Source organism: Saccopteryx leptura, chromosome 5 (assembly GCF_036850995.1).
Source record: "Saccopteryx leptura isolate mSacLep1 chromosome 5, mSacLep1_pri_phased_curated, whole genome shotgun sequence".
In the NCBI taxonomy this organism is placed as follows: Eukaryota; Metazoa; Chordata; class Mammalia; order Chiroptera; family Emballonuridae; genus Saccopteryx; species Saccopteryx leptura.
In genome coordinates, this window is record NC_089507.1 from 157,438,385 (window position 1) to 157,460,303 (window position 21,919).

The window sequence follows — 21,919 nt, forward strand, 5'->3', positions numbered from 1 at the left end:
TGTTTTAGAGGATGTCATGCTGGCCATTGAGCCATGGGAACATGTAGTGTGCTAAACAAATGTAAGAAATGTAATGAATTCAAGAAAATATCAAGGGTAAAAATCATTATTGTCATTTAGCTAAACTTTCAGAAAATCTTTTCTTGGATGAGCCATGGGCTACAATAGAGGGCTCCCAATCAATTATGGTCAGAAAGGTTGGAAAGAGGTAGATTTCTGCACTCACTCAGCCTGATTCACAGGGGCCGAGCTGTTCAAGCCTAGACATGCTTGTCAGTATGTTTGAAAGGAGCATAATCAGACCACCTATGCCCCAGCCAGCAGCAGACTCAGGGGATCGTGCTCTTGCGCAACCCGGGGACCTCACGAGGCTACCTGCTCCCTCACTGGTGGAAGGACAAGCGGGAACAGTTCTTCCTCGCTTTTGGGCTGCCCATTAATCAACATCACTTTCCTCATTAATATAAAGGCATTCTCAGCCGCACATTTGCAGAAGTTTCCAACCTTTCTTTTTTCCTTCTAGTTACAGAAAAACTCAGCCTTTGTAATGAGGAGAGCTGTGTTCTTCACAAAACTAAATATTAATTCCTCTTTCCGTGTGTCATTTACATATCTCTCAAATTGGGTTTACTTTTTTAATTTATACAGTCAAAACCTCACAGCCCAAAGATACATAATTAACACTCTTTCCCTGGTGAGGGTCAGGGTGCCCACTTTGTAGACTCAGTTTTTTCTTACGACAGTAGTTTAAAGTACATGAGAAATGAAAATTTAATTGAGCGTAACTAGGAGGATCTTCTTGCCAGGCTGAGAATGAGAGATAAGTGTCCATTGGCTTTAGTCAGATATTTCTGCATGTTCAGTGTAGGCTGAGGGTGTTTTCATTCTTAAAAAAAAATTTTAATTTATTGATTTGAGACAGAGAGAGAGAGAGAGAGAGACTTTGATTTGTTGATCCACTTATTTATGCATTTATTGGTTGATTCTTGTATGAATCTTGTATGTGCCCTGACCGGGGATTGAACTCACAACCTTGGCTTATCGAGATGATGCTCCTTCCACTGAGCCAAGGCTGGGTGTTTTCATTCTCATAGAGGGAAACAGCTAGGCGCTCACTAAGCCTTCAGTGACTTTAGGAAAGAAACTCTTCCCTGCTTGAGGGTTATGAAATAATCACTCAGGGTGCTTTGTCTTTGTCAGAACTAATGATCTCTAGATGTTAATAGATATTCATCTAGGTTTGTCACTTGCCTTGATGTTACGACAGAAGAATTGTATTCATCCCCCCTTCTTTCTCTTTTCTTTCTTTCCTCCTCTCTTTTCCCTATCTCCCCTTCCCTTCCATGTCAAGCACGTCCTATATGCTTGTCACTGTGCTAGATGCTGGAAATGTTACAGTAAAGAAGACACAGTCAAGTGGGGGAGATGATGGTAAACTTCTGGGCAGTCTGCTAACCACCGTCATGGGGAAGAGGATGAGGTTCCATTGTGCGAGGAGGTGGGCTGGTGACGGTTGATGTTTTACCTGAAATCTTTCAGTACTGGGTTTTCTGATATCCCATGTGTGGATATTTAATTGAGAGGTGTCTGTGATTCCAGGCATAGATAGGCCAAATAAAGTATTTCAGTGTTCATTTTGCTCACCTGTAAAAGAAGAAATAGCAACAAAACCTGACTTCAGTCATGCCACGTGCTTAGAATACCAAACCCAGCAAATGCTTCCTGAGCCTCAGCTGGCACGTGAGGGACTAGACAGCTATTTGACCTCTGTCTGTGAGTGACAATGTATGTCATAGAACCCTCTCCTGTATCTTTAGGGACATGGAAGACCTCCCTGCAAAGCCAAGACAGAAGGATCATGGTGTTGAATTCTTCCTAAGGCTGCTGAGTAGCTGCCCGTCTGTTCTGGATTGCCATCTGGAGTCATTAGAGATTATTGAGGTGAGCAAGGCCAGCTCTTCATTTTTGATGGGTAAGGGGAATCCAAGTTGAAATACGGTATAGGCAAAGCTAGTGGTTCTATATTATATTATTATTTTTTTTTTATTTTAATGATCATCAATGTGCTTTTGGAATTTTTCCACTTGGCACCAGGCTTAAAGAGTACTTGATATATTCTAAATTAGAGAGAGAGTGTGTCTTAGTGACAAGAGTGCAGGCTCTAAGGTCAGACAGAGCCACATTCACATTCTGAAGGTGCAGTTTGCTAGCTGAGTCAACTTGAGCAGGTCACTTCCTTTCTCCAAAACTGAGTTTCCTCATTTCTAAAACAGAGACAATGACATTGCTATCTTAGATTTTGTGGCTGCTAAATTCTCTTGGAAGATATTAAGAGGGTAATAAAGACAATCTATTGTTACAGATACCAGCTATAGACATGCTGGGCACATGTTAACCAAGGCATGGTACCTACATCTTCCATACTGCATAAGACAGAGCCCCTTGGCCCACTTTAGCTCATGGATGTTGTCTGCCAGGTACACATCTGGGGCTATCCTTCCAGCCCCCCCCCTTCTAATAATCGCCTTGTCCCTCTCTCATCCTTAAAGTGGCTGAAGGGCAACTATGCTAATATAGTGATTCTGTTTTTTAGACACAGCTAATTGGCCCAAACTCTGGACTTGAGACCCAGAGAGTTGGGTCAGTCTCTTTCTCTGTCTTCTATCAGTAAGACAGATAGCTCAGTGCTAGTAGAGAGGCCATGCTTCTTTCCACATGGATCTGAGAAAGAGAAGAATTTGGTTTGGGGCATAAGAAGGAGAGATAAAGAAAGGGAGAAATAAAACAGAGGGAAAGAGAAAGGATTGTGTTGTGCATTTGTAGAGAGGAGTGCGAGTATGAGCTGGAGAATGAAGCTAGGGTCCTGTGTCTCAAGGAACCCGTGCCCCTTCTTTATGCTGCACCTGCAGGGCTACATGGCTGTGGACAGTCAACCTGTTGGAGAAGCAGGACCACATGGTGGATAAGAGCACCCATTCTAGAGATAGGCTGCCTGGGATTGAATCCTGCTTCTGTTGTGTGACCTTAGCAAGTTAGTTATTCTCCCTGCTCTTCAGTTTCCTCATCTGTATGATGAGGGTAGCACTTTTATCTAACTCAAAGGTCTGTGAATGGATTTCATGTGTAGATATATAAAAAGAATCTAGAGCATTGCTTAGCACACAGTGATATAAATATTATTATTGCCATGACTGCAACTACCACCACCAATCCCAGGAGCTCATAACGCCATAGGAAGCAATGCTAGAACATATTGAAAACTACACCATAAAATAGGACAAGGGTTTGTAGAGTCAATGCCAAAGAAAGTAGTCACACTGAGGATTATGGGAATTAGGCAGAAATACAGGGAAGAACTTCATTTTAAGTCTCTTGATTGGGGTGGGGCTGAGGATTAGTGTTCTTGACTGATACTTGACAAAACACATGAGTCTCATGTATCTAATGTGCAATTGTCCAACATAGCCTTGTCTACTTCTCAATGATAAACCTCTTTCTGAAGCAGATCAATGTGATCTTATTAAACAGCTTAGTCAGGTACCAAGTCACATAAGCATGAAAACTAAAATTCAACCTTTACTCTTTCTTTCTTCCTTATATCATTTCTCTGACCCTTATTTGTGTATTGAATCTTATTCATTTTTTTCTACCCCATTCCAAATGTAAGGTGACTGTACTTATGGGGAGAGATGTAGTTTCTAATGACCATGCATAGCTGAACACTTGTGTAAGTAAAGACTGAACACACAGAAGGCAGGCATTTCTGTTACCATATAAAGTGTCCCTGCCCAGTGGTTAGAGTATAAAAAAAACTTCAACATATTTGGCCTGATGGTTTTGGAAAGAACAATGAGTTAATGCATTTTACGTTCAGGGATTTTGCATTATTTCAAGTCATAGAAAACCAAATTTATAATTTTACATCACACTTTCAAATATGTGTAGTTTGAATTTATACATCTCTGAATCTGTCTCTTCCTCTATGTTACCAAAACTTATCATTGTTTTCGGAATTGTTAAATTTCCATTTTATATTGCAATTGTAGTGTTTGTTTTTTGTGTCTCTATTCCTATCAGTCTGTAAAGATGAGAGGAGGGGACAATTTTTCTTTTTGTATTTTTCTGAAGTGAGAAGCAGAGAGGCAGACAGACTCCCGCTTGTGCCCAACTGGGATCCACCCGTCATGCCCACCAGGGGGCGATGCTCCACCCATCTGGGGCTTTGCTCCACTGAAACCAGAGCCATTCTAGTGCCTGAGGCAGAGGCCACAGAGCCATCCTCAGTGCCCGGACCAACTTTGCTCCAATGGAGCCTTGGCTGCAGGAGGGGAAGAGAAAGAGAGGAAGAAGAGGGGGAGTGGTGGAGAAGCAGATGGGCGCTTCTCCTGTGTGCCCTGGCTGGGAATCAAACCTGGAACTTCCACATGCTGGGCCTATGCTCTACCGCTAAGCCAACCCGCCAGGGCTGGAACAATTTTTGTTTATATTTTTGCTCCCTCTTTCTGTTCATTTGGATCCTCTCCTTTTACACACACACACACACACACACACACACACACACACAACACACACACACGGTCTGAAACTATTACCTGGTTCAATCTCCCCGTAATTTTAGGGAGCAAGCAGATAGTATCTTCATTTTTCAAATTAATATACTGAGGCTCAGAGAGGTTAATACAATTGTATAAGGTCACCAAATTCATAAGTGATAAAGTCAGCATTTCAACCCATGTCTCTCTAACTCCAAAATCCATGTTCTTCTTTCTACCATGCCAAAACCCTGTTCCCAATATGTCCCTTGCCCATGTTAAGATTCTTAAAGGCAGAGACTTTGCTCGTTTTCTCTTTACTTTGGAGACATTTAACATATTGCTAGTATGCAGGAAATCAGGTGGCTGATGTGTTAGTTATTCCTGAGGCAGAACACAGGCCTGGGAGGAAGGAGGAGGGGTTAGAAGTGGGACAACTGGTTTAGAAGCAGTGATAGTTAGATTTGTCTGTGTTTCCAGGTAATATTATAGCCAAGGCATTTGGTTCTACTAAGCCTATTTCTCATTCTTTGTTTTCTAAAATGATAGGAGCCAGACTGAAAGTATCTGAGTCCTGGTGGTGGTGTCCGATGTTCACCTACCTACTTAGTGGTTGGCCTTAGTAATTGACTCGGGATTATTGATCAAAGAGAAGAGTAAGACACCAAAGCCTGGAGCCACAGGCCAGGACCAGGGGAGCCTTCCCCTGTTCTGGTGCCTCACCCACCACGCCTGGGAATACTAGCATGCTGGTCACTTCTCAAAGTCACTACAGTCTCTCCCATCTGAAGGTGCTCATGTGCCAGCGGCAACCTCTGTAAGCAACAGTCTTTTTATTTGTTTATTTATTTATTTTTTGCCTACCCAATACTTATATTTTTATAAATAAATTTTTATTTTAATGGGTGACATCAATAAATCAGTGTACATATATTCAAAGAAAACATGTCCAGGTTATCTTGTCATTCAATTCTGTTGAGTACCCATCACCCAAAGTTAGATTGTCCTCTGTCACCTCCTATCTAGTTTTCTTTGTGCCTCTCCCCCTCCCCCTCCCCCTCTCCCTCCTTCCCTCCCCCTGCCCCCTGTAACCACCACACTCTTGTCCATGTCTCTTAGTCTCGTTTTTATGTCCTACCAATGTATAGCATCCTGCAGTTCTTGTTTTTTTCTGATTTACATATTTAACTCCATATAATGTTATCAAGATACCACCATTTTGTTGTAAGTGATCTGATGTCATCATTTCTTATGGTTGAATAGTATACCGCGGTGTATATGTGCCACATCTTCTTTATCTAGTCTTCTATTTTTTTTTTTACAGTGATTAAAACCTTTAAGCAAACTTTTGGCCAATACAGCAAGAATCCATAAAAGAGTAGTATCCTTAACATGTTCACCAAGTCCAAGTTAGCCCCAACATCATGCCAAATTCCTGAAAAATGCAACCCAACCTCAGTTCAGTCTGTTAGGAGCTGTCACAGGGAACAGGAGTCCAGGAAATGTCCACATCCAGGAAAAGTCCTCATGGCACTGGAATTGTTGTCACAATTCTATACTTTGAAGCTCACGTCCAAGTCCCAATGACTGCTGCTTCTAGCTGGTAATGATTCAGGTAGACTGGAAATGCCATCTGCAGCATGCGTGGATATGGAGCTTCTGTTCTCCTCTGCCTGGAGAGATGAGACCAGGTTGCTTTTCCCTGGAGCTCTGCGACTGTGGCTTGGTAAAGAGAACCTTGGGATATACTAAGCTGGGTGGCAAAGGTAGATTCATAATAGAAGTTGGCAAAAGGGGGAAAGAGAGCTCTAAATTAGGAGTAGGTCCCAGCCTGAAATATGAGTGGGACATTGAGGTATGAGGAATAGAGGAAACACTATACATTAAACAAAGCAGCAGAAAATAGGACTATCAACACCCACAACAGAGATCTTCGAGGGAAGAATAAAAAATCTGACTATTCAAGGCAAGACATAGTTAAATGGCCCTTGTGCAAATGAGATCAGTTTACCTGCTTCTTGGAAGAAATACAATACCCTAGGCTCGTCCACAGTGTCGTAGATGGGACCGACGGCTCTGGGCACCTTCAGCCTTCAGTGGCAAACCCCAGCATTCTGGACAAGGTTAGGTCATAGGCGGCTGGAGTAGGGCTGGAAGAGACTGAACCCTCCCTTAGAGGAGTGAGGGGGAAGCCTACCTTCCAGTGTCCCTGTTTTCTCACAGCAGAGGCATGTAAGTCTGGCAGGCTTTAGCTCAATGACCTTCCTTTCCACTATTGAAGCAGGACCCAGATGGCATCCTATGAGACCCCTTTGGGGCTTTGGAGCCTTTAAGGGCATATCCTAAAAGCTGGTAGTTTCCCTGATCTCTATTGGGCTTTTTCTGCCTCTTGGTATCTTAAAAACAATGCTCAGAAGATCTCACTGAGGGGTTTGAGGATCCCCATTTGCCTATATAAATCTTTTTCATATATCTGGAGCTATTTGGAAAAGACAAAACAGTGTTATTAGCTGGATCAAATAAAGAAGGTAGTAGTTTGCAGGAGAAAAAGATTTGGCATCTCCTGTTCATCAGCATTTAAAAGAAATTTGAAAAATTTTTAAGTAAAAAGCATGATATGGTAGACCCGTAGGAGTTCCAGGATATGACTGTCCCCTTTAAAATTTTTTTAAATTGACCTTAAAATATTTGCTGGGTACACTTTAATAATACATTAACTTTAAAGATTGTAAGAATGACAAAATACAGTAAATGCTTTTGCTCCATATGTAGGAGCATTTTCAGTTTAACCAGTTTAGGAAATCCAATAATAGAACAATGCATACAGACAATGAGCTATAACATGTTTAGCAGCCTTTCCTGTTCTGACGGAGGTTACTATAAATCCAGACTATGTATCCACTGTAACGTGGACATAGGACTGTTTGCCAAATGAAGGTATATGAGTAATATCCATTTGCCAAAGTTGTCCTGGTAGGGGTCCTTGAGGGTTAACTCCAAATGAAGGGGCAGATTGTAGTATAGGACCCCTTGGACAGGATTTCCCAATCTGCCATGTTGCTTCCCAAGAAAGTTGAAACTGTTTACACAGGGCTGCAGCGTTCTGGTAATGAATAGTATGAGACTGAATTGCTCGATCTGTCATGATTGTTCCAAATAATTTTTTTTTTTGTATTTTCTGAAGCTGGAAATGGGGAGAGACAGTCAAACAGACTTCCGCATGCACCCGACCGGGATCCACCCGGCACGCCCACCAGGGGGCGACGCTCTGCCCACCAGGCGGCAATGCTCTGCCCCTCTGGGGTGTCGCTCTATTGCAACCAGAGCCACTCTAGCACCTGGGGCAGAGGCCAAGGAGCCATCCCCAGTGCCCGGGCCATCTTTGCTCCAATAGAGCCTTGCTGCGGGAGGGAAAGAGAGAGACAGAGAGGAAGGAGAGGGGGAGGGGTGGAGAAGCAGATGGGCGCTTCTCCTGTGTGCCCTGGCTGGGAATCGAACCCAGGAATCCTGCACACCAGGCCGATGCTTAACCACTGAGCCAACCGACCAGGGCCTAGAAATGCCCTTGTTGATCAAGCTACCCAAAAGAAAATTATTTGGGGCCCTGGCCGGTTGGCTCTGTGGTAGAGCGTCGGCCTGGCGTGCAGGATTCCCGGGTTCGATTCCCAGCCAGAGCACACAGAAGAAGCACCCATCTGCCTCTCCACACCTCCCCCTCCCCCTCCTCTCTGTCTCTCTCTTCCCCTCCCGCAGCCAAAGCTCCACTGGAGGAAAGCCGGCCGGGGTGCTAAGGATGGCCCATTACCCCTGCCTCAGGAGCCAGAATGGCTCTAGTTGCAACAGAGCAACACCCCAGGTGGGCAGAGCACCACCCCCTGGTGGGCATGCCAGGTGGATCCTGGTCGGGTGCATGCGGTAGTCTGTCTGACTGCCTCCTCGTTTCCAACTTCAGAAAAATACAAAAAAAAAAAAAAGGGCATTCCTAGGGAGCGTGGAGTGAGCTCGAGTATGTACTATAAAACATGGAGCTCTATGTTGACATACAAGTCTTTAAAGTAGGAGGAACTGCTGAAATAGTTCATTAGCATTTATCCCTAAGACAGCAGTCTTTATAGTGGAAACACCATGAGTAAATATTTGCTGTCTGTATATAGATTAAAGGGGGAATATGGCAAATGCTGAAAAGCCATGATAATGGCATATAATTCTAGACTTTGAGCTGATTTTAAGTTGACAGTTTCAGTATAAAGTTGTCCATTGATTTGCAAGAGCGATTTGCCATTTAGTGGAAGTTTCCCAGAGCCATTGTTCTTTATCCTTTGAAAAAAGGAACAACAATAATTTTAAGGCTCAAAACCTATAAGCTACAAGGGTCACCTATGCCCCTTGATAATCCAGGAGGCAACAAGATCAAAATATGGAAGTGTATTTCATGGGCTATTAGATGGTTCAATGTGCCCAAGCTGTAGCTGCTCTTGTACCAATTGAGCAGCTGCCCTAAGTTTCTCCTGAGAAAGGGGCCATTGGTCTACCCATACAGGATTATCTGATTTCCAAGTAATTGGGTCTGCACAATGCATTATTGAGGTAGCAGGAGCTACCAAGGCCCCTATGCTAAATTTTGATATCCTAATCCACACCTTCTGGTATTGGGTGCCACTTCTATGAGGGTGAGGATTCTTCGCTGTTCTTTCCCTAGTCCCTTGGTGGGCAAAAATCCCCGATCAAGCATCTGAGTACTGACTAAACCATAAGGACTGACAAGCAATGCTCCCATATTTTTCAAAACATCTCTACCCCACAAATTCACTGGCCATCCAGGGAGCACATAAGGCTTAAAAAATCCAGAATGACCTTCTTAATCTTCCCAATGTAGAAAACTAGAACTTTGTTGAGGGATTTACTCTGCCTTATACCTTGTAATTCTGTGGCTGCTGCATGATTGGGCCAGGAAGGAGGCCAATGTAGCTTAGCAATAACAGATACATCAGCTCCAGTATCTAAAAGTCCTTTAAATTTATGATCATGTATTGTTAGTTCCATTTCAGGGCGTTCCTGACCTATTTTTTTTTAATCTAATTTTCAAAATCAGAGGGGCCAAATCACCAATTTGCTTGGGGCCCCTTTTGTAGGATGTGGCCTGAGCAGCAGAATTAGCATCCTTATATTATTCTTTAACTACCTGAATTAGCCTTGAGACACATTCCACATTCTTTTTTTTTTTTTTTTGATTAATTTTGATGGGGTGACATTGATAAAATTGTCTGATGTCACCTTCTAACTGGTTTTCTTTGTTCCCCTCCCCTCCCCCAACCCCCTTCTCCTCCCCCCCCACCCTGTAACCCCAATACTATTGTCCATGTCTCTGAGTCTCACTTTTTATGTCCCACCTATGTATGGAATCATACAGTTCTTAGTTTTATCTGATTTACTTATTTCGTTCCGTATAATGTTATCAAGGTCCAACCATGTTGTTGTAAAAGATCCGATGTCATCATTTCTTCTGGCTGAGTAGTATTCCATAGTATATATATATACCAAGGCTTTTTAATCCATTCATCCTCTGATGAACACTGGGGCTGTTTCCAGATCTTTGCTATTGTGAACAATGATGCCATAAACATGGGGGTGCATTTTTTTTATTCAAAGAGTGCTATGGTGTTCTTGGGGTATATTCCTAACAGTGGTATAGCTGGGTTAAAAGGCAGTTTGATTTTTAATTTCTTGAGAAATCTCCATACTGTTTTCCACAGTGGCTGCACCAGTCTGCATTCCCACCAGCAGTGCAGGAGGGTTCCCTTTTCTCCACATCCTTGCCAGCACTTATTCTGTTATTTTATTGATGAGCGCCATTCTGACTGGTGTGAGGTGATATCTCATTATGGTTTTAATTTGCATTTCTCTAATAATTAGTGACGTTGAGCATTTTTTCATATGCCTATTGGCCATCTGTGTGTCCTCTTTGAAGAATTGTCTATTCATTTCTTTTGCCCATTTTTGGAATGGATTGTTTGTCTTCCTGGTATTAAGTTTTACAAGTTCTTTATAAATTTTGGTTATTAACCCCTAATCAGACGCATTGTCAAATATATTCTCCCATTGTGTAGTTTGTCTTTTTATTCTGTTCTTGTTGTCCTTAGCTGTGCAGGAGCTTTTTAGTTTGGTAAAGTCCCATTTGTTTATCCTGTCGTTTATTTCACTTGCCTGTGGAGACAAATCAGCAAATAAATTGCTGCGAGAGATATCAGTGAGCTTACTGCCTATGTTGTCTTCTAAGATGTTTATGGTTTCATGGCTTACATTTAAGTCTTTTATCCATTTTGAATTTATTTTTGTGAATGGTGTAAGTTGGTGGTCTAGTTTCATTTTTTTGCAGGTAGCTGTCCAATTTTCCCAACACCATTTGTGGAAGAGGATGTCTTTACTCCAATGTATGCTCTTACCTCCTTTGTCAAATATCAGTTGTCCATAAAAGTGTGGGTTTATTTCTGGGTTCTCAGTTCTGTTCCATTGATCTATATGCCTGTTCTTATGCCAGTACCAGGCTGTTTTGAGTAAAATGGCCTTATAATATAACTTGATATCTGGAAGTGTGATACCTCCTGCTTTATTCTTCCTTTTCAAGATTCCTGAGGCTATTCATGTTCTCTTTTGGTTCCATATAAATTTTTGGAATATGTGTCTTATATCTTTGATGTAAGTCATTGGTATTTTAATTGGTATTGCATTGAATTTATAAATTGCTTTGGGTAATATAGACATTTTAATGATGTTTATTCTTCCTAACCAGAAGCACGGTATACGTCTCCACTTGTTTGTATCTTCCCTGATTTCTTTTATCAATATGTTATAATTTTTTGAGTACAAGTCTTTAATCTCCCTGGTTAAATTTATTCCTAGGTACTTTATTTTTTGGTTGCAATGGTAAAGGGAATTGATTCCTTAATTTCTCTTTCGGACAGTTCATTGTTAGTGTATAAAAATGCCTCTGATTTCTGAGTATTGATTTTATATCCTGCCACCTTGCCGAATTCATTTATCAGGTCTAGTAGTTTTTTGACTGAGACTTTAGAGTTTTCTATATACAATATCATATTATCTGCAAATAATGATAGTTTTACTTCTTCTTTTCCAATTTGGATGCCTTTTATTTCTTTTTCTTGACTGATTGCTGTGGCTAAAACTTCTAGAACTATATTGAATAAGAGTGGTGAAAGGGGGCACCCCTGCCTTGTTCCTTATCTTAAGGGAATTGTTTTTAATTTTTGCCCATTGAGTATGATGTTGGCTGTGGGTTTGTCATAGATGTCCTTTATCATGTTGAGGTATGTTGCCTGTATTCCTACTTTTCTGAGAGTTTTGATCATGAATGGGTGCTGGATTTTATCAAATGCTTTTTCTGCACCTATTGAAATTATCATGTGGTTCTTCTCCTTCCTTTTGTTTATGTGATGAATCACATTGATTGATTTGCGAATATTGTACCAGCCTTGCCTCCCAAGAATAAATCCCACTTGATCATGGTGTATGATTTTTTCCATATATTGCTGGATCCGGTTTGCTAATATTTTGTTGAAGATTTTTGCATCTAAATTCATCAGGGATATTGGCCTGTAATTTTCTTTTTTGTGTGTTGTCTTTGCCTGGTTTTAGAATCAGAATTATGTTCTCCTCATAAAAGGAGCTTGGAAGTCTTCCTTCCACTTTAATTTTTTGAAATAGCTTGAGAAGGAATAGGAGTTAGTTCTTCTTTGAATATTTGGTAGAATTCACTTGTGAAGCCATCAGGCACAGGACTTTTCTTTTTTGGGAGTTTTTTGATAGCTGTTTGAATCTCATTTGTTGTAATTGGTCTGTTTAGGTTTTCTGATTCTTCCGGATTGATTTTTGGAAGATTATATGTTTCAAGGAATTTGTCCATTTCATCTAGGTTGTTTAGTTTTTTGGTGTACAGTTCTTCATAGTATTTTCTTACAATATGTGTATTTCTGTTGTGTCAGTTGTTATTTCTCCACTCTCATTTCTAATTTTATTTATTTGAGTCCTCTCTCTTTTTTTCTTGGTGAGTCTGGTTAAAGGTTCATCAATCTTGTTTACCTTTTCAAAGAACCAGCTGCTGGTTTCATTGATCCTCTGTATTGTTTCTTTAGCCTCTATGTCATTTATTTCTGCTCTGATCTTTGTTATTTCCTTCCTTCTACTAGCTCTGGGCTTTACTTGCTTTTATTTTTCTAGTTCTTTTCGATGTAGGATCAAGTTGTTTATTTGAGCTTTTTCTAGCTTCTTGAGGTATGTCTGTAATGCTATAAATTTCCCTCTCAGGACTGCTTTTGCTGTGTCCCATAAATTTTGAGTTGATATATGCTCATTATTCATTTGTTTCTAGGAATTTTTAAATTTCTTCTTTGATCTTATTGTTTACCCATTTGTTATTTAATAACATGCTATTTAGTTTCCAAATGTTTGTGTTTTTTTCAGTTTTTCTGTTGTGGTTGATTTCTAGTTTTATGCCATTGTGATCAGAGAAAGTTCTTGAAATGATTTTAATCTTCTTAAATTTGTTGAGACCATTTTTGTGCCCTAACATGTGGTCTATTCTAGAGAATGTTCCATGAGCGCTTGAAAAGAATGTATATTCTGCTGTTTTAGGGTGAAAGGTTCTGAATATATCTATTAAATTGAGTTGATCTAATATGTCTTTTAAGTCTGCTGTTCCTTTATTAATTTTCTTTCTTGAGGATTTATCTAGTGATGTTAATGGGGTATTGAAATCCCCTACTATTATAGTATTGTTGTTGGTCTCGCCCTTTAAGTCCATCAAAGTCTGCTTTATATATTTAGGTGCTCCTATATTAGGTGTGTAGATAATTATAATGGTTATATCTTCCTTTTGGATTGCTCCCTTTATCATTATGTAGTGACCTTCTTTATCTCTAACTATAGTCTTTGTTTTAAAGTCCATTTTGTCTGATATAAGTATTGCTACCCCAGCTTTTTTCTATATTTCCATTTGCGTGAAATATTTTTTTCCATCCTTTTATCTTCAGTCTGTGTGCATCTTTTGATTTAAGGTTTCTCTCTTGTAGACAGCATATGTATGGGTCCTGTTTTCTTATCCACGCAGATACCCTATGTCTTTTGATCGGATCATTTAATCCATTTACATTTAAGGTTATTATTAATATGTAATTGTTTATTGCCTTTTTTTTTCTTTAAAACTGTATTCCTCTTTTGCTATATTCTTTTTCACCTTTGGTCTGTTTACAAGATGTCCCTTATCATTTCTTGCAGCCTTGGTTTGGTTGTAGTGAATTCCTTGAGTTTTTTTTGTCTGTAAAGCTTTTTCTCCTTCAATTTTAAACAATAGCCTTGCTGGATAAATTAGTCTTGGTTGTAGGCTCTTGTTTTGCATTACTTTGAATATTTCTTGCCATTCCCTTCTGGCCTCAAGTGTTTCTGTTGAGAAGTCAGAAGTCATCCTTATGAGGGCTTTTTTGTAGGTGATAGTCTTTTTTTCTCTAGCAACTTTTAATATTTTCTCTTTATCACTTAGATTTGGTATTTTAATTATGACGTGTCTTGGTGTTGATTTTTTTGGGTTTCTCCTTAATGGAGTTCTCTGTGCTTCCTGAACATGTGAAATGTTTTTCTGCCTTAACTGAGGGAAGTTTTCAGCTATAATATGTTTGAACAAAGTCTCTATCCCTTGTTCTTTCTCTTCTTCTTCAGGAACCCCTATGATGTGGATGTTATTTCTCTTCATGTTGTCATTGAGCTCTCTAAGAGTTTCCTCAGACTTTTTGAGTCTCTTTTCTTTTTTCTTCTCTGCTTCCGTGCCTTTATTTATCGTGATTTCTAACTCACTGATTCGATTCTCTGCTTCATCCATCCTGCTTTTAATTCCTTTCATTGTGTTCTTTATTTCAGATATTGTATTTGTCATATTTGACTGATTCTTTTTTATTATTTCAATGTCCTTTTTTATATTTGCTATCTCTTTATTTAGGTGTTTGTACTGATCATCTATTGTTGTTCTAACATCTTTGAGCATCCTAACAATTGTTATTTTAAGCTCTGCATCTGGTAATTTGGTTATATCTGATTCATTAAGTCCTTTTCTGGGGATTCTCTTGGTTCATTTGTATTGCATTTCTCTGCCTCCGCATTTTCTCTTCACGGGAGTGGCTGTGATCATGTGTTCGGGTGCACAAGCCTTGGTGGCCTTGGCCTTTGCCCTGACACTGTGGGTGGCTTTATGCTCGGCCCTGAGGGCACTGGAGAGCACCTTTGCTCAGCTGCAGGTCTCCGCCTATTTCCCAGGTTTTGCCCCACACTTGCAGGAGGAGCCCACTCATGGAACGGCTGCTAGCCTTGGCTCTACCAGCCGGGCAGGACTGTGTGCCCATGCTCAGCTCAGTAGCATAACTCCGCCTGTTCTGGGCTTTTGGCTCCACCCTTGCAGGTGGAGCCGGCTCCCAATTCAGGCCACAAGCCTGGGTTTTACGGGTGGGGCAAGGCTGTGCTCCTGTGCCCTTGCTCAGGGGCTGGCCTCCACCCCTTCCAGGGTTCCCGCCCTTCTCCCGCGGGCTGAATTAAAGGCTGCCAGCACCTGGGCTTGACCGCTTTTGTACGCCCCGTCCTCCCCAGCTGGGCAAGACTGAGCTCACACATGACCCCAGTGGCGGCCAGCCGGCTTCCTCCCCTGCCGACAGAACCGCGTCTCCGCTTCCCACCACCACAGTCGCCTGCCCTCTGGTGAGCCCTCAGCCGTGTGGGGTGCGGATGCTGCAGCTCAGACCCTAAGACTCCCTACTGTAGCCCTGAAAGCTCCCTCCTTTTAATTAACTCTGCTCTGAGTGCCAAGGGGGGAGCTTGTTTGGCTGCTCTCCTGCTTCCCTTTGCTGGTATTGCTGTTTCCGGGGGAAATACTCATTTCAGATTTGGGGAGTGACTTGTCCCAGGGGTTAGGGTGGCTGTCTCCCAAAATGTTTCTTTCTGTGCCTCCTAGGTTACACTCTCTTCCTGCCACTCTGGTATTCTCCTCTCTCCCCGTCCCCCAGAGCCCCAGATGAGTGGTTGTGAGAGAGGTTTTCTGTGTGGTCCCTTTAAGAAGGATCCTGGGTCTGAGAGATCAGACTCTTTCTCACAAACAGTATCCTGACTTGTTTCCAGCTAAATACTGTCCTTACACCTCTTCTGGGCTCTGAGGTTGCAGGCTGGGGCATTGTTCCTGGGGCTCAGGACCCTCCGCTCTCTGCTAAACTCCCTTCCCGCCATGCGAGTCTCTCCTGGCTGCTGTTCGCTCCGGGGAGCTGGGCAGCCCTCTCTGCGTTTCCGCTTTTCCTACCAGTCTCGGTGTGGCTTCTTTAGTGTTCCTTGGTTGAAGAGTCCTCTTAGTTTAGTCCAAAGTTTGTTTTTCCAGATGATAGTTCTTAAAATTAGTTTGTAATCCACTTTGGTTCTGGGAGGTGGATGTTGGTATGTCCGCCTACTCCAGCGCCATCTTGTCTTCTCCAATGCATGCGGTTTAAGTCCTGCCTACCCAATTCTTATTCATCATCTAGTTCCCTGGCCAAATGTCTCTTCTTAGGGAGGTCCTTTTTTATCTTCTAGTGCAGGTTAAAGATTTCCATCAAGAGCTTGCTGAAAGAAACATGTGTATTTAACGTCAGGTATTAATTACATAATTCTTCCAATAAGCATTTGATTGCCTGTTTTGCATATCAGAATATAAGCTCTTTGAGGCAAGGATCTTGTCCATTTCATTCTTCCTTCATGTCTGGCACAGAGCACAGAACTTTGTACGTGGTGCATGCTTAATAGGTGTTGATGGCTGGGTAGATGAATAGATGGAGGATAGTATAATAATCTCCCTGCTTCTCTTTGGAAGGAAATGAAGAGGGGGTAAAAAGAAATGACTTTTAGTTTCACCAGGAGAACATAATGTTTCAATAAGGGAAAAAAAGATTTCATTTTCTGGACTGTTGTTTTCAGCGTGTTTCTCATTTACATTTTCATGTTATTTGACAGCGCTGCTTCTATTACTGTAAGAATGAAATAGAATAAATACATTTTGGAGTAACCCAAGGTGACCAGCAGGCTGAGGCAGCTTGAGCTTCCTGGAGGGCCAGCCATCCTGGGGAGTCAGGGTGAGCAGGTCTGCAGGTATGCGTTGGAACTGACGCTTTCTCCTTCACTGCAAATGTTTAAAGATCAGATGCAAATCTAATAATAGCACTCATCTGCAGTTCTGGAATGTGATACATTTTTAAGTCCTAGGCAAAGGAAAACAACAAGGGCCTCAGTAAAATTGAAATTTCCTTCCCTCACATTCCACGTGTTCCCAAGTTTGTTGGGCTTGTTCATTTCTCATCTTTTACAATGAAAGGGGAGACGCATGCTCCCAATAAAAATGTTATTGGGCACTGTGTGTCAGGAGCGAGGCTGGCGTGGAGAATGACAGAGCGCCCTGAGGAGCTTTTAGATTCTCATTAGGGAGTCTGGAATGGTATAGAATTTACATTTAAGCAAGCTGAGCATTTTATTTATCTTCCTCACCCAGGATGCTTGGGAGAGTAAATTGAGTGCTATTAATTATTAATCTGAACTAACCTGCGCCAACCAGTACCTCAGGGCTAAATCTGGATGTATGTTCATCCCATATTTAATAAGACTTTTAAGAACAATGACATCGATGTCTTGTGTAGTACGTGACTCACTGCCAAGTAGATATGACAGTTTATAATTACTGCAGAAATTCGGAAAGAGAAGGGAATGGTATCATTAGTTAATGCTGAGTGGTCAGTGGAGGTTGTAACACGGAGGTGTCTATGACCTGAGCTGAACTGGCAAGAACAGGGACGGAGTGGAGGGGAGGGGACAAGGAGGGTATATTCACCCCCAGGAGTAGAAGTTCAAAGATGTCCTTCAGGAATTAATTGATTGATTCTGATTATATTATAAGAGTGACATTTGTGGAAATTATCAATATTTTAAGAGGAATGAAATATGTGGTCAACACTCCCACTTTTGGGCTCTGCTCACTACGGGATACTTCCAGCCTCCAGCGATCCCGAGCCCTGTAAGGCTAAGCTGCCAGTGCCTGAGACTGTACCCACGGCAGCACCTTCCTCCTTCCCAGTTTCCTCCTTCTCCTTTTCTTTCCCTTTTCACTTTCCTTTCCCTCTCTCCCCTCCTCTCCTCTTCTCACTCTTCTTCTATGAGCTTTTATGCCATACTCTCCCACATATACTACAACCTTGTATCTCCCTGGCCACTGGGACTGGGGCCAGGTCAACACCAATCAGAATATGTTGGACTGTCAGTGCTATCATTCTAAAAGTAGATGCTGAGGAACTGGGGTGAGTGGTCACCTCCTATCCAGGGGACGTTATCTCCTGGGCTCCTGAAATTCCCTCAACGCCATTATTCTCTTCTTCAGAGAAAAACTGATGGCTGAAGACCCAACTGGGGCCCTTCCGGCAAAGGACACTCTTTGTCTCTTCCCAATCTCTGAGCCAAGGCTTAGTATCTCTTCTAGAAGAGAGCCTGTTATCATTTTTCAAGAGGGTTCTTTTAAGACAACCAAATTGCTGAGAGCTGTTGAGCTGTTGTTCTGGTCCTGACTAGAGAGCTCATCCATTAATGGGACCGGCAAGCTGTGCTCAGGGAGGGTGGCTCGGAGGACCTGTTCAAAGTGGACGTGACCTTCTCAGAGCTGTCTGGACTGCCCAGTTCACACAGGCAGGGCAGGATATTTGTGTGCGTTGGTAGTAGATTTTTATTTTTATCCTGATGAAAAATGTATAATAGTAAAATAATGTTGTATAATTGATGAGGTTTGTGTGATTTCTATGTTAATCATATTTGGAAACTTTTTCCTTCCCCTGGGAGGTGCTAGGCATCACTTTCTCTACCACCCCCTTCCCTACCTTATGGTCTATTGGTGTTGGCTTCCCTGAAGGGAGAAGGCCTGCTGATAGTGTGCCCATCATTGCAAGCTAAAGGGAGGCATGGGGAGCCAGGAGAAGGGCAGTTTAGTGTGTGTGTGTATGTGTGTGTGTGTGTGTGTGTGTGTGTGTGTGTGTGTGTAAGAGAGAGAGAGAGAGAGAGAGAGAGAATATGAACTTATCTTTAAACCAGAACTCCAGGTAGCTGCATATTTCTTCTTAGGGGTAGAATAGGAGACTAGAGGTCTTCAGGAAAATTCTGTTACTGGGATCTTGGGGTGATGATTGGGGAATGGAGAGATTGGTCAAAGGGTACCAGATGTCATTTATAAGACAGATAATTACTAGAGATCTAAGGTATAGCACCAATGATGATTGTAGTTAATAATACCATACTATGCACTTGAAAGTTTCTGAAAGAGTAGATTTTTAACATTCTCATCACAAAAAGAAAATGGTAGTTATGTGACATGATGAAGGTATTAGCTAATACTATGGTGGTAATAACTTTATAATGTATACATACATCACATCAAGACAATTTTATTTGCATTCCTAAGGACAAGACACCCCATTGATATCTTCTCCATAAGAATCCCTGAGAAAGGTCAGGATAGGCTGGCTGTGACTCTGGACAACTCACTCACAACTTTTCCTTTCCTCATTTCCCTGGAGGTGCACGCTTCCTTCTTTGAGAGAAGGAGCGTTCTTCTGGGAAGAAGGCATGTTATAGCTGTTGTCTGCTTTCATGATTCACTGTCTTACAGTGTCTGCCTGTTTTTGATTCTAGCCCTATTCCCTGGCCTCCCCCCTCCTTTTAAATTAAATTTACTATCACATTGCTCAAGAGAACAAATAGTTACAAAATATATGCTAAATACTTGATCAATGAGTTCTCATTTAATGTCTATTGGCAAGGTTTTGTGTTAACCACTGTAGAGAGAAAATGGTAGTTTCCAAACCAGATAATTCACTGGACATTCCTGAGAAGCTTCTAGTAAAATGCATTCTCTAGGTGGCTTTGAAGGGACATGGAATTCAAAGAAATCTACAGATTCAATGCAATCCTTGTCAAAACCCATGACATTTTTGCATTATTAGAAAGAATGTCTTATGATTTTTATGGGTGCTCAAGGGGCCCAGAATAGTAAAACCAATTTTGCAAAAGAAGAATGAAGTTGGAGGGTTTATACTCCCTGGTTTCAAAACATTTCACAAAGATATGGTGATCAAAACAGTGTGGCACTGGCATAATGATAGACTTATAGACCCATTAAATAAAATATAGACCTTAGAAATAAACCCTAATCTATATGGTGAAATAATCTTCAACAAGAGTGCCAAGCACACATGATGGGAAAAGAATAGCATTTTCAACAGTGTTGCAAAAACTGGATGGCTACTTGCAAATATTTGAAGTTGGATCTTTGCCTTGCATCATATATAGAAATTAACTTAAAATGGATGGAAGACTTAAACATAAGACTTAAAACTATAACAATCTTAAAAGACAACAGGGGAAAGCTTCATGATATTGGGTTTCAAAATCATTTCTTGGCTATGAAACCAAAAGAACAGGCAACAAAAACAAAATTAGACAAATAAAGCTATGTCAAACTTGTGCATGAAATGATATAATAAATAAAGTGGAATGGCAAACTATGGACTAGGAGAAAATATTCACAAATTGTATCTATCACAAGAGGTTAATGTCCAGAAATTATAGAGAAATCCTATAACTCAACAACAACAACAAACTGATTAAAATGTGTGCAAAGGACTTGAATAGACATTTCTCCAAAGTTGATTACCAATGTCCAACAAGCACATGAAAAGATGCTTAACATCACTAATTTAAGAAATGAAAATCAAGATAAAATATAAGATATCAGTATACATTTATTAAGCTAATTACTATTAAAAAAAAGAAGAAGAAAATGACAGGTATTGGTAAGCATGTGGAGAAACTGGAATCACCAAGCATTGTTGAGAATTTAGAATGGTACAGCCACTATGAAAAGCAGTGTGGTGATTCCTCAAAAAATTAAACATAGAATTATCCTAATCTAGCAATCTCACTTCTGGGTCTGTGTAAAAAAATTGAAACAGAATCTTGTGGGACATTTAAACACTCCTGTTCACTGCAGCATTATTCACAGTAGCTGAGAGGTGGGAGCAAACTGAATGTCCACGACAGATGAATGGGCAAAGTAAATGTGATACAGACATACAACAGAGTATTATTTAACCTTGAAAATGAAGGAAGTCCTGCTGCATGCTACACCACGAGTGAATCTTGACAGCTGGTTCAGAGAAATAAACCAGTTCCCAAAAAACAAATATTGTATAATTCCATTTTATGAGGTGGCTCACAGTAGTCCAGTTCATAGAGACAGAAAGTAGAATAGTGTTTGCTGAATGAGGAGTTGTTATTGAATAGGTCAGAGTTCAAGTTTTAGAAGATAAAAAGTTCTAAAGATTGATTGCCCAACAATGAGAATATTCTGAACACACTTGAACATGCTTAAGATGGTAAAAATACATACTATCCCCAGAACCCAACTTCAGCCCATTGTACCAGAGTCCTCAGTGTAGGCACCCAGTGTTGGTGCTTCTACAAAGCTCCCCATGGATGTCACTGAGGTGTCCGAGAGGGGTTGAGAGTCACAGGAGTGGAGGATGCATCCAAACTGGAGCTGCCTCCAGGGAGCTCATCCCCTGGAGGGAAGGTGCAGTGTGGACATGGAACACCATAAAGCTAGTCCATCATTCTTTGCTTTTGAGCTGGGCTTCAGAGAATCAATAGAGTTGACAGGCTGCCTGAAAGTTGAAGAGGGTCTTTAGCCACCAGAAAAAGATATAAGTAGGCAAAGTTTCTGGCATGATGAGAAAGGGGCAGGTGTCTAGTTCCACTGGAGTGTGTAAAGGTGTTTCTGTGTAGAGGGGCAGTGGTAAGGAATTAGGATTTTGAAGACAAGCAAATGCCAATTTGTGGAGGGCCTTGAATGTTATGTTAAGAAGAGTAGATCTTATTCAGTAGACAATGGGGAGTCATTGCTTTCTTAGTCAGGGAATAAGAAACGATAAATACCTGGATGGTTTAAAGTCCAGAGTGTAAGAGCTATGTTTGAAGAAGATATATTTTACTCTTCCTTAAGTGATATGTACCAGCCAATGCTTTTGAACAGCCTATTCACATTTCATGCAGGTTTTCAACACATATTACCTCACTTCCGCTGCCTGGGCCAGAACCCCCTGTTTCCCCAGGTTTGATGGTCCCAAGACCCCAGCCAACCCAGTGGAACATATACGGGTCACTCCATCCTGCTTCCCATCCAGTGGGCCCAGTTGTCTGCCTCCAAACCACTCTCTTTGGGCAGCGTCCATTCCATTCTGAAAGATCGGTGCTGACTGTCACCTTTAGCAAAAACCACATTG